This window comes from Anguilla rostrata, unplaced genomic scaffold (genome assembly GCF_018555375.3).
Source record: "Anguilla rostrata isolate EN2019 unplaced genomic scaffold, ASM1855537v3 scaf1140, whole genome shotgun sequence".
Classification (NCBI taxonomy): domain Eukaryota; kingdom Metazoa; phylum Chordata; class Actinopteri; order Anguilliformes; family Anguillidae; genus Anguilla; species Anguilla rostrata.
Window position 1 is genome coordinate 7,613 of NW_026986471.1, and position 17,915 is coordinate 25,527.

Genomic DNA, 17,915 nt, shown 5'->3' on the forward strand with positions numbered 1-17,915 from the left:
CACACGTGGTATGTATAGCTATTGAGTTTCTCTCATATAAAGTTGAATGTTGCTATTTGAAAGCGTGAATCGCACTGTTATTGTATCATACGTGTATGAATGTGCTATGTAACATGTGTATGAATGTGCCATGTAATAACCTTGTGTTAATTTTAAGTAGGCTATAGCTCATTCAAGGTGGCTATTAGTTGAGCCTATGCACTTAAATGAAGTTAGCTAATGCAGTACTGTTAGAAACCATGCACTAGCGCTTAGCAAGTGCGCTACATTTGGGTATATGATGTAGCCATATCTTCTATTGTGCATGACAGTGCAAGAGGGTTAGTTCACATGCATTTAAATGATTTTACAATCAACTAATGATTTACTTGATTGTTAAAGGTTTATTGCCATGTATTTATATTGAGTTCATGGTTTAAAAAATTATTTGCTATAGTTACATCAGAATCAGAATCAGAATCGGGTTTATTGCCAAGTAGGTTTACACATACAAGGAATTTGTTTTGGTCAGGTGGTGCGTAACAGTGAACATAAAATAAGATAAATAGAGTAAGATGAACAATAGTGCAGTAAAAAAGACATAACATAACATAACATAACATAACATAAACATAGTGCAAAACAATAACAATAGTGCAAGGGGATAAAGTGGTTTTAAGTACAGGTGCTGTCTGTTGGTGTCCGTGGGGGTCAGGATAACAGTACAGTGACAGTGGCATCAGTGGGGGTCGGGCCTTGTTGATAAGGCCAGCTGCAGTCGGGAAAAACTGTTCTTATGACGTGAGGTTTTGGTTCTGATGGACCGCAGCCTCCTGCCGGAGGAGTGTTTGCAGAGTTTGTGTCCAGGGTGGGAGGGTCGGCCACAATCTTTCCTGCCCGCCTCAGGGCCCTGGAGGTGTGCAGGTCCTGGAGGGATGGCAGATTGCAGCCAATCACCCTCTCAGTGGCGCGAATGATACGCTGCAGTCTGCCCTTGTCCTTGGCAGTGGCAGCAGCGTACCAGATGGTGATGGAGGAGGTGAGGATGGACTCAATGATGGCAGTGTAGAAGTGCACCATCATTGTCATTGGCAGGTTGAACTTCTTCAGCTGCCGAGGAGATACATCCTCTGCTGAGCCTTCTTGGTGAGGAGGTGATGTTCAGCTCCCACTTGAGGTCCTGGGTGATGATGGTGCCCAGGAAGCAGAAGGACTCCACAGTGTCGACTGGGGAGTCATGCAGAGAGTGATGGGGCGGGTGGGGCTGCGTTCCTTCTGAAGTCCACTACCATCTCTACTGTCTTTAGGGCGTTGAGCTCCAGGTTGTTATGGCTGCACCAGGACACCAGATGTTCAATCTCTCTCCTGTAGGCAGACTCATCCCCACCAGAGATGAGTCCAATGAGAATGGTGTCGTCTGCAAACTTCAGGAGCTTGACTGACTGATGACTGGAGGTGCAGCTATTGGTATACAGGGAGAAGAGTAGAGGAGAAAGGAGCGCAGCCTTGAGGGAGCGGTGCTGATGGTCGGGAGTCGGAGCGTGTTTCCCCAGCTTCACGTGCTGCTTCCTGTCAGACAGGAAGTCGGTGATCCACCTGCAGGTGCAGTCAGGCACGTGCAGCTGGGAGAAGCTTGTCCTGTAGTAGAGCCGGGATGATGGTATTGAAGGCGGAGCTGAAGTCCACAAACAGGATCCTGACATAGGTTCCTGCAGTGTCCAGGTGCTGGAGGATGAAGTGGAGGGCCATGTTTACAGCATCGTCCACAGACCTGTTGGCTCTGTATGCGAACTGCAGGGGGTCCAGGAGTGGGTCCGTGATGGTTTTGAGGTGGGACAGTACAAGGCGCTCAAAGACTTCATTACCACAGAGGTCAGGCGACGGGTCTGTAGTCATTGAGTCCTGCGGTCCTTGTTTTTTGTGGACGGGGATAATGGTAGAGGTCTTGAAGCAGGCTGGTACGTGGCATGTCTCCAGTGAGGTGTTAAAAATGTCTGTGAACACCGGAGACAGCTGATAGGCACAGTGCTTCAGGGTGGAGGAGAGACAGAGTCTGGTCCAGCTGCTTTGCGGGGTTCTGTCTCTTGAATAGTCTGTTAACGTCCCTCTCCAGGAGGAGAGAGAGTCGTCATTGTGATAGGGGAGGAGGGGGCCTCTGAGGTAGGTGATTGTAGAGGCCCGGGCTCCTGCTGAGATGGGGAGGAGGAGCTGGTGGTCTGGAGCTGGTGAATGGGTTCACGGGGGATGGTGTCAGGACTGTCCCATTGTCTTTCAAATCGGCAGTAAAACTCATTCAGGTCGTTGGCCAGGCGCAAGTCATTAGTGGAGTGGGGGCTTTCGGTTTGTAGTTGGTGATCTGTCTGAGGCCCTTCCAGACAGAGGCCGAGTTGTTTTCTGAGAACTGCTGTTGGAGTTTCTCAGAGTACAGTCGTTTAGCATCTCTCACCGCCTTGCTAAACCTGTATTTAGACTCTTTAAACCGGTCCTTGTCCCCACTCCTAAATGCTTCCTCCTTTGCCAGCCTTAGCTGTCTGAGTTTAGCTGTAAACCAGGGTTTATCGTTGTTGTAGATAACCCTGGTGCGTGATGGTACACAGCTGTCCTCACAGAAGCTGATGTATGATGTCACAACCTCTGTGTACTCATCCAGACTGATGGTAGCAGTCCTGAAAACATCCCAGTCAGTGCAGTCCAAGCACGTGCGAAGATCCTCCATAGCTTCACTGGTCCACTTCTTAGATGTCCTCACAACAGGTTTGCAGAGTTTTAATTTCTGCCTGTATGCACGAATCAGGTGGACTATGATGTGGTCAGAGTGTCCCAGTGCAGCGCGGGGCGCGTGATAGGCACGGTTGATTGTACTGTAGCAGTGATCTAAAGTGTTCTCCTCTCTGGTCGGGCATTTAATCAACTGGTGGTATTTAGGCAGTTCGTGGCTGAGATTCCCTTTGTTAAAGTCGCCGAGGCGATAACGAAAGAGTCGGGTTTGTCCGCTCCACACACAGTATCTGGTCGGCGGCGTACGCTGTGCCTCCTGCACGAGGGCTTGCGGTGGAATGTAAACACCGACCAGAATGAATGAAGCGAACTTCGCGGGGAGTAGAAGGGTTTGCAGTTGATGAAAAAAGTTTCCAGAACAGGAGAACAGTGCTGCATAATCACTGTAACATCTTTACACCAGCCACTGTTTGTATAAAAACAAATACCTCCACCTTTCATTTGCCGGAGCGCTCTGTGTCGCGATCCGCTCTGAATAGCTGAAAGCCTGCCAGCTGCAGCGCAGAGTCAGTATCGATCCACACAGCCAAGTTTCCGTGAAGCACAAAAGCGGAAGATGTTGAAAAGTCTCTGTTTTATCCACCAGTAGCTGGAGTTCGTCAGTTTATTGCACAGCGATCGCACGTTAGATAGAAATATTCCCGGTACGAGTCGTAGACGCGTCTGCGGAGCGCTGAGCGCACCGGCACGTTTCCCTCTCCTCCGGCGTTTCACTGCGTGAACAAGGGTGGCGTACCTTTGACAAAAGTGACCAGTAATTCCGCAGATGTGATGAGAATGTTGGAAATAAATCCACAGGAGTTGTTACCCTGATATTCATGAGCTCTTCCCTGGTGAAAGAGTTCCGGATGCTATCGCAAAACACTGAATTTACAAACAAAACAAGGCAAAACAATGCGCACCAACACACGAGGCAGCCATCCTGGCGCCATCTTGATCGACTATATGGAAAATACCTTGCTCATAATTCATGATTAATGGTTAAAGAGTGATAGAATATTTGATAAAATGAAACTGTACAGTTGAACATTTATAAAGTGTACTATTTGGTTTATTAGTAACACTTTTACACTTTTGAGTTACAATGATGCCTTAAAGAAAAAAACTAAGATTGAGAAAAGTATTCAGTTGTTATAATAGCCTGTTGTCATACAGGCTGGGTTTTGGATACCTGAGAAGAAACCTGTGAACCTAGGATTCTCTCCTGCAGGGAGATGGCGAGCCGACCAGCTTGATCAACTTGATTCATCTTCATCCATTGAGGAAGAACCCCTGATACCCCTTGTTTCTCCCAACCCCACTCTGTGGGAATTTTTGATTCAGAATTACACAATTTTATTTGATACTTTATTTTTTGTAAAAGGGTACACCCAACCAACAATACTGACTTGAACTAACTAAATTGAACTTGACCAATTGAACTGAACCAGACTGAACAGAAGACATTCAGAACTGAATGGACAGTGAATACAGTTACAACACTCAGGACATTGATATGAAGACAAATGAATGTGTTTGAATGTGATAAGCTTTACATATTGTCGTTACGTTTTCTTTAATACAGTTCTAACCATTTTGCACTTACTTTCTGGCTCCGGTTGTTCATTGTGTCCATCCCTTCATTCATAACCTCTCCTTACGAACCTAGCTTTAACCTGAAAATATTTACCTACTGCTAAGTGACCCTTTAGGTGGGTTACAGTCATCATATACGTGACTATCCTGAACTGATACTTTGCTTTGGGCCTCTTATTCGCTCTTGGACCCTTAGGTTTGAGAGTAAACACACTTTTAAACAGTGTGCTGCTAAATTACACAACTTCAAGAATTTGTGATCTGTTGATTATTTAGGCCTCCAGCTACGTAGCTCTGTGGCTGTACACAATGTCACCGTTAAAGGCACAAGCTACAAAAAAGCCACGTGTGTTGTCTTTGAGAAGAATGATGAGGGACTAGTCTTTGGCAAGATAGAACTGATTCTTGTTTGCAACAGTTGTGTTTACTTTGTCACAGAGAAATGCCAGTCTGATTTCCTTTTTGATCAGGATTTACTGCCTAAAGATGGGCTCAGAGAACCCCATTTCAAATTATTTCTGCCTCGAACATGCAAGCCTGCTTGACTATTACCCTTTGCCTGTGTACAACATGTTTGGTCTGTCTCTAATAGCCCTTCGCCACTCCTTTCCTTCAGAATGTCTGATATAAGTGAGAGCATCAAGGACGCAGTCATTTCTGTCCTGCCAAGTGTGCCAGAAGAACGATCTTACACCAGGAGTGGAAAGCAAAGATGACTTGCAGTACATAGAGAACAGGAAATTGCAGAGGTTATTCGACCAATTCAGTGCAGAAAACTTTTAAATGCATGGAAATGAGCAGGTACTGTATATTTACTACTTCACTACCAAATTAAAGAGTGTATTAAAAAGCTTATTGTTTTATCTAATTAATTATGGCATAATTTTAGTCAATATTCATAATGATAGATTTTTGTTTTCATTGCCAGATGCCATAAGTTGTGCTACCCCCTACTCCAGTCCCCAGAAGGCAGTTCATCACTGTCAAGCTCCTTGAGATCAGTAGCCCTTCACCATCACATTCCATTCCATTCCATAACTTGGCGTCATTTTGATGTCAATACTTTTGAAGTAACTTGGCATTTTTGTTGTAAACGTGTTTATGAGATATCATTTCTTTTTGCAAAGAGTTTTATTATGAGAGTGAGAAATGCGAAGTGACCCTGTAAACGTTTGTGGATTATGGCTATCCTTGTGTGAATTTGTACAGTCTGATGAGCGTGTACTGTTTAGCAGTTTCGGTTTGCTATCTATGTAAAACAGTGGCTGTGACAAAGGGTGCGGTGGCGTATAAGTGTAAAACGTATCAGAGATGCATGTGAAATATGGCCAGTGTATGTACTCACGTCCATCCAACTGACAAAAGAATCAGCAAGCCCGTAGAATTATAACTCTCTAGGTCGCAACTTGTGTAGCCTTCTGTCCTGCTCCGTTGTCTGTTATTTCGTGGAGATGCACTTTTAGTGTTTGTAAGGTTTATAAGGCATTTTGATAGGCTTATCTGCAGGTAGGAATCCTCTTCGCTGTTTTGCTAAACTAGAACCGGAAAACATGATAGTGGAGAATAGGAGCAGACGCATATGTCCCAGCAGGTTTTGCATATGAGAAAATAACAACAGTGTGAGAGAAATTAGGGTGAAATTATTAAATTTCGGAGTTGAAACAATATGTTTTTAGCAGAATGGGCATGTAGGTGAAAGTTGACATGATCACGGAGTATAGTGCGAAGTAAATGGAGTGACCATGAGCGAGCTTATATTCCTTATCGAGCGGTATATATAACAGTCGCTATAAAGTGCCAGCTGTTAAAGTGGGGGTTAAGTAACACGTGAAATCTATTGCACTGCTATGTTTTTTCATGTTCAGTACTAGTACTGAATCATGTTTTAAATGTAATATTTTAATGGGTAGTTGCAGAACGTACATACATAGTAATTGTTTGTATGTGGCTGGATAGAGAACAGGGCGAGGTAACATGATGTAGAAATGTGGCGTTTGCTGATAAGAAGGTTTTGTACAGTAGCCAAGTGAAGAAATGTAGTTAGTAGAAATGGCACAGCTGTGAACTGGTGTAACCTTTTGATAAAAGTATTACATTTGCCATCATGAAATGCATATGGGTGGCCATGAGTGAGTTTTGGTAAAGAAAATATAGCGTAAGAGAGCGTTAGTGTAAAGGGAAATTATCTGCCTGAGAGCGAGGCGGGATTCAATCGTTCAACCGGAGGTTTACCAGTCTGTCACTTTGTTAGGGCAGCACCATGACATAGATATGCAATGCGTGAAATATCATTAGCAAACCTGTCCGTGGTTTTAAAGAAGAACACAGGCGAGTTAGCACAGAAGAGCTCCGTTGAATCCATATGGCTTTGCAATATTGTAGCGGTTAACAATTGAGCGTGCAGATGGTACGTCATAATACAGTTTGGGAACGGCGGTAGATATGGTGCAAAAGCAATAATTGAGAAGTAGTAGACAATTATTAGTGAGGGTAAAAGCAGGTTAAAGAAACACATTCCTAGCTGGGCTTGAACTTCCAACCCTGTGTTCCCAAACCTGTAACCTTACCCACTAGGCCACAGGCGGGCTAGCTGTTTGTACTCAAAATGTTTCAGAGTAAAAAGGTATGGGTATTTTGCGTGTGTATGCAAGTTTTTCATAGGGTCGTGTAGGTGAAGATTTGGCGGGTGTCTGTAAAATGTCCAATGGGAAGACATGTTATTAGTGGGATAGGCGGCAGGAAAAATAAGAATGAGAAGATGAAGAAGAAGAAAACGTAAAATCCCCTTAGTTTGGGGCTTTATTGTGTGGACATGTGAAGGTGTTTATGACATCTGTCTGTTGAAATGGGGTCAGAATGTACAGAATTTAATGTTTTTAATGGCTGAGTGTCTGTGGCTGTTGTGGTTATTTCTGTGGGGAACCCTGAAAAGTGCCAAACTCTCGGTGCTGTATAGGTATGGGGCATGCCTCCACCAAGGCGTAACTTGGTGGGATGGCATACCTACCATCCCAATACCTGTCAATTTTGTTTTCTTTTTTGTGATGGTCATAATTTAGAAGCAGAAACAAATTTTGCTCAGAGGGTATACTCATTTGCAACATGGCTTTTATAATGTTGGTTAAAAAACATGCTTTCCTGTTTAGCATTGCAGTATTGCAGTGTTGCTGAAACACTACATAATATCTTTTTATTTGTAAAGCGATAAAGCTGGATTTCCATTTTCAGAGAGGGTGTACTCCTTCATGATGTGCACTGTAACATTGCTGTGTCCCAAGCATGGTGCCCTAAAATTGGGGGATTGTGTATAAAAGGGCTGTAATTCATACACTGTTCACCTGATATGCATGTAAATACTTTTTTATTACAAATCTCAAATTGTGGAGTACAGAGGCAAATCAATAAATGATGGGTCTTTGTCCCAAACATTATGGAGGGCACTGTATCCCTAATAATATTTAAATGCGTTTAATTTCATATTGTTTGTTCTCTGCAGGTTTCTGCCTCTGCTGCTGACGTTGAGAGGTCCTTAACTTTGCCTGACAGTCCTCGATTGATTGTTCTCGGTATGCATGTGTATGTTTAATTAAACTTTTCCTTGACCATGTGGCCACACCACAGGCCTTCCCTGTCCTCACTGCTATGCTATGTGTCAACCCCATCCCAACCTGTTCTCTCCCCTACAGAACTCGCCTCCGCAGGCGAGGGACCCGTGCGACGGAACCTCTCCAAACTCGCTATCCCTCACTGACCCCCTGTGCGACTTCACGGTCGCAGGAGGGCTATGGAACTGCCAGTCTGCTACGCGGAAGGCTGACTTCATTTCAGCCTACGCGTCCCTCTTCTCCCTACATTTCCTTGCCCTCACTGAGACCTGGATCACACCAGGCAACACTGCAACCCCTGCAGCCCTCTCCTCCTCCTTCTCCTCTCTCACGCCCTCCGCCCGTCTGGCCGTGGTGGGGGCACAGGTTTGCTGATCTCTCCCTCTTGGAAATTCTCTGTTCTCCCCCTTTCTCACCTCTCCATCTCTACCTTTGAATACCACTCTGTCTCAATCACCTATCCTGTTAACTTGTACATTGTTGTTATCTATCGCCCTCCAGGGCCCTGGGAAGCTTCCTCGATGAGCTCAACACCCTGCTCAGCTCCTTCCCAGAGAATGGTGTAAGGGAGTCAAACTGGGACCCAGAAAAGGCTGGCATTTGAACGGGCCTGCAGGCTGGGACTCATCCTGTACTTCAAAGAACCCAGAGCCGTGTGATAAAACAATAAGTTACTTGGACTTCCTCGGGATAAGCAGGCCATTTGGCTCTCTGGAATGTTGCCATCTGGACACATCTAAGATAAGGGGAACTAGTCTCTTTGTCTATGGTTGTGGGGGTATGTGTGTTCGGGCCATTAAGGGTAAAAAGATCATCAGGCCTCTGGACAAATGGTGGGGCAACTACGCTTGACAGTTCCACAGTGCCGTTATGTGGGCCCCTCTATCATTACACTTTTTATTTATTTTCTGGATCTGGACTCTGAACCATCTGTTTATCATATTTACAAACCTTACAAACCATGCACGTGTTTTCATTATATTACTGTATTATGCCTTATGTAATAATAACATGGATTGCATGTAAAATGCTTCAAAGGGTATTTTCATGACAACTGCACCATAATATTACATCCCCTGGACATGTTTGGCATATTCAGGAAAATTCCAGAAATTGAATGAAAAATGTTTCATACCCAATAAAATTTAATGAAACATATTTTAAATTGTATCCAATGCCACAGCGTTCGTTATAGAAGAATTGGTAATTATTTCTGTTCGGGAATTCAGATTATGAGATGCTATTCGCACGAACTGCGGAAGCGCATTCGTGCCCAGCATCTATCTGGAGGACTGTACACGCTTTAACGTGTTTCAATTACACCAAGTTCGTTTTAGATGTACTGGCTAATTATATCTGTCTCAGGGAATTTGGATTCATGAGATCGCTAATACATTATACTCTGTATTTAAAACGGTTGAGCACAACTGCTCGATTACAGGTTAGTTTCTATCAATTATTTTTTTAAATTGTATCCAGTGCCACAGCGTTCGTTATAGAAGAATTGTTGAATTATTTCTGTGTCGGAATTCAGATTTATGAGATCGCTATTCGCCCAACGAACTGCGGAAGCGCATTCCGGTGCCACGCGATCTATCTGGAGGGCGTGTACCGCTTATAACGTTTTCCAATTACACCAAGTTCGTTTTAGATTACTGGCTAATTATATCTGTCTCGGGAATTTGGATTTATGAGATCGCTAATAGCATTATACTCTGTATTTAAAACGGTGCGCACACAACTGCTGCGATTACAGGTTAGTATTCTATCAATTATTTTGTTTAAATTGTATCCAGTGCCACAGCGTTCTTATAGAAGAATGGTAATTATTTCTGTGTCGGGAATTCAGATTTATGAGATCGCTATTCGCCAACGAACTGCGGAAGCGCATTCCGGTGCCACGCGATCTATCTGGAGGACGTGTACCGCTTATAACGTGTTTCCAATTACACCAAGTTCGTTTTAGATTACTGGCTAATTATATCTGTCTCGGAATTTGATTCATGAGATCGCTAATAGCATTATACTCTGTATTTAAAGCGGGTGGCACACAACTGCTGCCGATTACAGGTTAGTATTCTATCAATTATTTTGTTTAAATTGTATCCAGTGCCACAGCGTTCGTTATAGAAGAATTGTGAATTATTTCTGTGTCGAGAATTCAGATTTATGAGATCGCTATTGCCAACGAACTGCGGAAGCGCATTCCGGTGCCACGCGATCTATCTGGAGGACGTGTACCGCTTGTAATTGTCTCCAATTACACCAAGTTCGTTTTAGATGTACTGGCTAATTATATCTGTCTCGGGAATTTGGATTTATGAGATCGCTAATAGCATTATACTCTGTATTTAAAGCGGGTGAGCACACAACTGCTGCCGATTACAGGTTAGTATTCTATCAATTATTTTGTTTAAATTGTATCCAGTGCCACAGCGTTCGTTATAGAAGAATCTGTTAATTTTCTGTGTCGGAATTCAGATTTATGAGATCGCTATTGCCTACGAACTGCGGAGCGCATTCGGTGCCACCGATCTATCTGGAGGACTGTAGCCGCTTATACGTGTTTCCAATTACACAAGTTCGTTTTAGATTACTGAGCTAATTATAATCTGTCTGAATTTGAATATGAGATCGCTAATAGCATTATACTCTGTATTTAAAGCTGAGCAAAACTGCTCCGATTACAGGTAGTTTCTATCAATTATTTTTAAATTGATCCATGCCACAGCGTTCATTATAGAAGAATGGTTAATTATTTCTGTGTCGGGAATTCAGATTTATGAGATCGCTATTAGCCTAACGAACTGCGAAGCGCATTCAGTGCCGATCTATCTGGAGGGCGATGTACGCTTGTAACGTGTCTTCCAATTCACCAAGTTCGTTTTAGATATACTGGCTAATTAATCTGTCTCAGGAATTTGGATTTGAGATCGCTAATAGCATTATACTCTGTATTTAAAACGAGTGGCACACAACTGCTGCGATTACAGGTTAGTATTCTATCAATTATTTTGTTTAAATTGTATCCCGTGCCACAGCGTTAGTTATAGAAGAATTCGTGAATTATTCTCTGTCGGGAATTCAGATTTATGAGATCGCTATTTGCCTAAGAACTGGAGGCATTCAGTGACCGATCTATCTAGCTTACTTGGAATGTCCAATCGTCGGCTCTTGTTATTCTGTCTCCAGTTGATTTAAAGGACCATCATATATTATTAAACAAGTAGCTGCATTCAAATTCCTTCATTACGGTAAAGATTGCCTACAAAGTTTTAAATTGTACAGTGCAGCAGTTATTTAGAACTTGTGCTAAGATTCTGTATCAGGAATTCAGTGAGTGAATTTATTATGCGGTGATGATTTCAGCTGCCTAGCGATCACATGAAATGAACCCCTCTTAAGTTTTCGGATATGTAGTACAGTCTTTACTACTTAGCTAATTAACCTACAATAATTCGTTACAGAACGCTAATCAGCTTATCGTATTTTGGTAGTCATAGTAGCCTGCTGCTCGTTGACCATCAGTCTAGTCAATTTTTGTTTACATATTGCTAACCGTTACGACGCTGTCATAGACAATTGCTGATATCTGTCAATCGTTTTGGCGAGCTATTCGAAGATCTGACATTCAGCTAAATGTCTACCTTAATGCTTCAACGCTGTTAATGACACAGTACATACATACTCTGCATTAAATCTGATAAACATTTTAAAAGTTCGAAACGGCAGAATTAGAGTGTTCAAGGTTACATTTTAGCTGCAATTAAACACAAAATCACACCCACTCTAAGTTTTAATCGAAATTAACCATCTTGAGCATTAAAAGTGTTTAACATGTTTTAGCATTTAGTAGGCTATACCAGTACAACTAGGCATTTAATGCACCTTAGTCGTCATCCTAGGTGTTCGCTTCGGACAAAAGGCTCTAGTTCGTGAGGAATCACTTACAGTAAACAATAATTGGTTCTTTTGCATTAACACATTTGGTTTTGAGACTGATTTACAATTTGAAATATCGAATTCAGTAATTACAGAAAAAAAAGCCTAATAATAATTAGAAATTCAACGTAGGCTACATTATTTTCTTCATGCACCAGGTGGAAAACTTGCCGTACAAAGTGCGTTGTCATATTTACCGCCTGCAGATCAGTTATTAAAATCTTGGTAGATTTGTTCATCACCGCTGAGTGTTAATTTTTGTTGAGTGAAAGTGATTTGCGAGCATCGGTCACCTAGCGTCACCCAGCAAGTGAACACCACAACGGCGATGGAGTAGCTAGTAGTAGCAGGCTCATTATCTGACTGGCGAAAACCTACGACGATAACTTGCTCGGTTAACAGATCTACCAGACAGTTATACGAAAATTTGCCTAGTCAAATCACCAGTAGCCTACACATCTCCGATTGATTGACCATCAGTGTAGTCAATGTTCTTCCCCTGTGGTTCATATTGCTAACGCGTGAGCTAACCACGGACAGCCTACCTAGCTCACTGGCAAGCTGATATGCTAGCTAAGCATATTCGTTTTGCTGAAATTGAAGATAACTGAACATAGCCTAATTGTATTTTTAATGTCATACATAACCTGATTACATGACACAGTACAGTCACGGATGGAAACTAAACTCCGTAAACATCTGATAATATATTTTAAAACATAACGGCAGACAGTCAGCTAGCCTCGTTCAGGTTGAGGGGCTTTTCCGCACCGGACTGTCAATCAAATTGTAAAAATCACAAGACCGCTTAACTCTATGGTTTTGGCTCCAAATCGAGAAAATGGCGCGCCCATTGAGCTTCAAAACGTGTTTTAGAGACCCACGGAGAGTCAATGGGTGACGTCACAGTAGCTGTGTCCATATTTTTACAGTCTCTGATCTTAACCCAATCTCTCTCGTCAACACACTTTCCCCTTACGTCACATCCTTACTAGGGTAGTCTTCCAACTACTCTCGGGAAAGTAATACAGTGCCTCCTAGTGGTCAGAATACACTCAACCTGTAACATCTATTATTGAACACAACAAATTGCATGGTATGAAACGGGAATGAACTATTTTTTCTTGATAAAATCATTGTTTTCATAGAACTTACGACCAGAGATGTTTGCTTAACAAGGTGCGACTAGAACTAACAAACCAGAGTGTCTGCATAAGGGCGGTCCAATTAGAACTACGAAGCAGAGTTTTGCTTGACAACGGTAAGATAATATGCCCAAACGCCGCAGAAGAACATTTCACGTCCAGCTGATTAAATCTATAAAAATCAATAAATATAAAAGCAAACTCATTGTCATTGTTGGTACGGCATGAAATTGATGTGAAATTACAGGAAATTCCTACAGTAATCTGCTGTTTTATTGATATACGGCACATTGCTTAAGACAGAACAGCATTGTGGGCGTTTTGCTCTTAACTGCATAACACCGTTTGAATTTTCAGTAATTAACTGGAAATTGCTATGGATATTGGGAAGCCGTTGGTTAGTAGTGGCGACAGAGAATTTGCTAACAAAGCAATGCCAAGTTTCAGTGTCACACCTAATAGGCTACGGAATTTAAAAGTAATTATATCACAATTTGTTCGTTTTGATTTCCAACAGAATACGTTGATCTGTATTTCACATAAATTTTCTTGTTCTTTTCCAAGGCAACCCTGTACTTTGAGTATTTTTGTTGCAGCTGGCTAGAGTGTCGCCGGATTGTGCAGGTAGGCTACGTGCGTTTGAATTCATCAAACTAGTTAGTATCATAACGGCCAATCATTGCCAGCGATAGCTTAGTATGAAAGCATGTTTACATGTCAGTATTGTGGTCACCAATGCTTAACGAAGTATGCGTTTGTTAGGCATATGAAAGTACATGCGAGTCTTCCAACGCGTTGTTTAAATGCGCCTTTTTGATTGCTCCGTTCGTTCAGAAACATGCGCAGTTGGAATGTCATGTATATCGAGAGCATAAAGATAAGAGGAGAGCACAGGTAACTGCAATCGAGTGTGTATCTTGTCATGTAGAATTTTGCAATGTTAGATGCAATGATTTATCCAGTTTAAACTCTCATTTGAAATCTCATATCGGAGAGGGCAGGGCCGTTTCTTGTCCATTTCGTCAGTGTGGGAGAACGTTTTCAGTCGTCTCTTCCTTTATTTCTAATTTTTCCACAGTACACAAGTCTTGTACAGTATCCAGTCTTCTGGGCCATGTAACAGTAGGAACAGAGCGAGACTAACGGCAACCAATGAACAAGTTGAGGATGTTTCAGTGTTGGAGGGATTTGACTGACGCGTAACGTAAGTGATGATAACGAGGAGACCAAGCAGCGGTGCTGCCAGAGAGACAGATGAATCCCTTTTCTTGAACAATTTGGCTTTCTTTTATTTAAAGTTGCAGGCAAAACTTTTACTGCCAGCATCAGTCATACAGTCTATTATTGAGGATTTTCAAGCAGTGCATGATATCAGTCAGTCTCATTTACTTCATAAGTTGGACGAAAAGCTGGTATCATTGGATATCTCTGACCGAGAGAGAGAGGTTCTTAAATCCAAGGATTTGTTTCGGGCATGCAACACAGGTACCTTGAAAACTGATCAAAGACAAAAACGGTTTTAAAAATCAGTTTAGATACATTGAGCCAGTCCCACCTTATCTTGGAAAGAATGATATGGGATCACAGAGTGGCTTTAGTGAAAACTTCAGTAAAGGCACCCATTTCTGCAGATTATGTACTAGAGCCCGACCGATATATCTATAATATATTAATATATATTATATAATAAACAAAAAAAAACGATGATTATTTATCTGTACTTGTCTGCTTGAACGTTGTAATTGCTATTTACTACAATTATCCAGTAGAGGAGCTCTAATACAAGTGTGAACTGCAGCAGCTGACGCGCTACTTCTCTAATAAGAGCGTTTGTTACTCGTGCCTCATCAATATTCTCCACTGCAAGACTTGTCTGCACAGATTGTTCGCAATAAAGGTATGTAGATTTAGTGAAAGTTTTTAATTAAATGCGTTTATACGACCACTATGTTTATCAATCCTCATTATCAAAACGAGCGAGCTAGCTAACATATTTGGTTCACTTTAGCAAGCTAGCAAGCCTTTATGAACTGGAAGTGAGCACATAAGCAGCGTAGGATCTACATTTCCAGAGGACATCGCTGTATTCTCAAATAAATAACCAGCCAAAATAAAATGGTGATTGAATGTGTCACACATTTGTTTTGTTTTTGTTTTTTTATCTGAGATAATGATATTAGCTACTATATGATGTTTTGTAAATAGCCAAGGCGTGATTGCAAGCGAGTGTCATCTTGTCACGCGTCATCGTAGCAAGCTAACCAGACAGTAAAAAAGCAGATAAAACACTTGAACATGAATCATTTTAAGCCATGTTATCTAGCTTTGTCGTGATAACATGAGAGAAGGATTGCTGTTGGAGAACTGAATCAACCAATAGTTAGCGCGGTAACCTGCCGAAAGCTCATACATATAAGAAAATACAATAAGAAAATATAATTAATTTAACTTACTGAGAAAATATAATAAGAAATAACGAGGCTGTGTCATAGCTAATGCGTTATTGCGAGCGAGTGTGTCATCTAGTCACGCGTCAGAGCGCATTGTAGTTATTTTCACCGCCTAATTCTTATGGACAGGGAAGCTCGTTTGATAGTCTTAGTAGGAATAAAATAAGAAAATATAATTAATGTACTGAGAATAGATACTAAGAAATAATAATAACAAATTAATAATAACAACAATAATAATAATATTAATCATAAAAATTCATGTTTGAAACTGGAAAAGGGATTTTTACATTAATTTTTATAGATGTTGGAAAAGAAAGGAGTAAAAGCAAGGTGTGGAGTTATTTTGATTTCACACACTTAAATATAGTGTTAATATGTATATTTAATTTAATATCATCTTTACTTTTTTATCTAAAAGTTTTGTGTGTTTATTTTAATTTTTTTGTTTGCTTATAAGTTAAATGTTCTTAAATATAGAAACTTTAATAAAATATAAGTTTTCAAATTGGTTTGAAAATGTTGCACTTTTGACAAAATATCGGTCAAAACATCGGTAATCGGTGGGCTAGGACTCCCCAAAATCGGGATTGGCACGGACCCAAAAATCTGGCATCGGTCGGGCTCTATTATGTACTGTTGGCCATGCTCAATTTTTGTCATCTCCCTTCACAACAGGTGAAAAAAACAATTGCATCATACAAAGACAGCGTGCAGCACAGCATGCAGCATAACGTAAGTACATCAAAACTGTCAATGGGAATTAAATTTGATTTGATTCCAAATTTATCAAATTAACCCACTTCCATGTGTGCCAACTTGGTCTGCCTCCTTGTCTGGGCCATGACTTATTTGAGGGTATAATCGCATATGACTTCGCTCTATACCTAAGTCATTTTGTCACAAATCAGAAATTCTTCACGTATAGAGAACTGAATGGACAGCTTAATCACTTCAGGTACCTCGGCGATGCGCCAGCAATAAGCCATGCAAAATGAATCCAGGAAGTGAGAAATTGAGTGGACATGCTGTCCAGAATTGGTGTTTCCTTAGACTTCTGCCTCTCTTGATTGGGGACAAAATTTAAAATCCAGTTGAAAATGAAGTTTGGCAATTTGTGTTGCTGCTAAGGCAAAAAGTTGAAATTGTTTGTGCTCCTGCCATTGCAACTAGTCAGATGGCCTACTTGAAAGTCCTTATTGAGGAGTATTTGCCGAGTCGACAGTATTGTTTTCCTAATCACCCACTTAAGCGAAACATCATGTAACCCGTTAGAAAAATAGCAACGTTTTAAAAGAGTCCTGTAGCTTTAAGAAAGGAGGCTCCTACCTAACTGTTAGGAGGACTTGTTTTGCGTCTCTAATTAGTTTTATTGGCTGTAACAGGCAGTAATGTCTTAAGATCATTCTGGAAAATAGTTAGCCCGCCCACTCCCAGGGACTTGGTTGAGACTGTTTGTCGCACAGCAAGAGGGAGAAGCGGGAGAAAAAAAAGAGCGATTAGAAGTAACAAATCATAATCGTTAATTTAAGCAGTAAACCTAAAGAGTAGCTCCGTAAATGACCCACGGACCAAATATTTTCCAGATCGCACACTTCAATCTCTTTCCTTGGGATCTTGGTAAGTTAAATGTTAAATTTGCTAAAGTATCGTAACTGTAGCAGCAACACGTGTGCTATTGACTCTGTGTTTCCTTGAAAATAGCATTAGCCACACGTGGCGTTTAATATTCAGTTTGCACACTTCAGTTTCTTCCTTTGGGATTTCAGCGAGTTTAAATTTGAAATTTAGCTAAAATATCGCCATTGTAGCAGCAACACGTGTGTTATTAACTCCGTGTTTCCTTGAAAATAGCATTAGCCACACGTGGTATGTATAGCTATTGAGTTTCTCTCATATAAAGTTGAATGTTGCTATTTGAAAGCGTGAATCGCACTGTTATTGTATCATACGTGTATGAATGTGCTATGTAACATGTGTATGAATGTGCCATGTAATAACCTTGTGTTAATTTTAAGTAGGCTATAGCTCATTCAAGGTGGCTATTAGTTGAGCCTATGCACTTAAATGAAGTTAGCTAATGCAGTACTGTTAGAAACCATGCACTAGCGCTTAGCAAGTGCGCTACATTTGGGTATATGATGTAGCCATATCTTCTATTGTGCATGACAGTGCAAGAGGTTAGTTCACATGCATTTAAATGATTTTACAATCAACTAATGATTTACTTGATTGTTAAAGGTTTATTGCCATGTATTTATATTGAGTTCATGGTTTAAAATTATTTGCTATAGTTACATCAGAATCAGAATCAGAATCGGGTTTATTGCCAAGTAGGTTTACACATACAAGGAATTTGTTTTGGTCAGGTGGTGCGTAACAGTGAACATAAAATAAGATAAATAGAGTAAGATGAACAATAGTGCAGTAAAAAATAACAG

The 17,915-nt window shown here is 41.2% G+C and overlaps 1 long non-coding RNA gene across 1 annotated transcript; it reads left to right on the forward strand.

Annotated features, from left to right (window-relative positions):
• The first annotated feature begins 5,046 nt into the window (after positions 1 to 5,046).
• On the forward strand, positions 5,047 to 8,046 carry LOC135247204 (uncharacterized). The gene is made up of 3 exons (XR_010328127.1): positions 5,047 to 5,133; positions 7,829 to 7,898; positions 8,019 to 8,046. It is a non-coding gene; the product is annotated as an uncharacterized LOC135247204 (long non-coding RNA).
• The last annotated feature ends 9,869 nt before the right edge of the window (positions 8,047 to 17,915 follow it).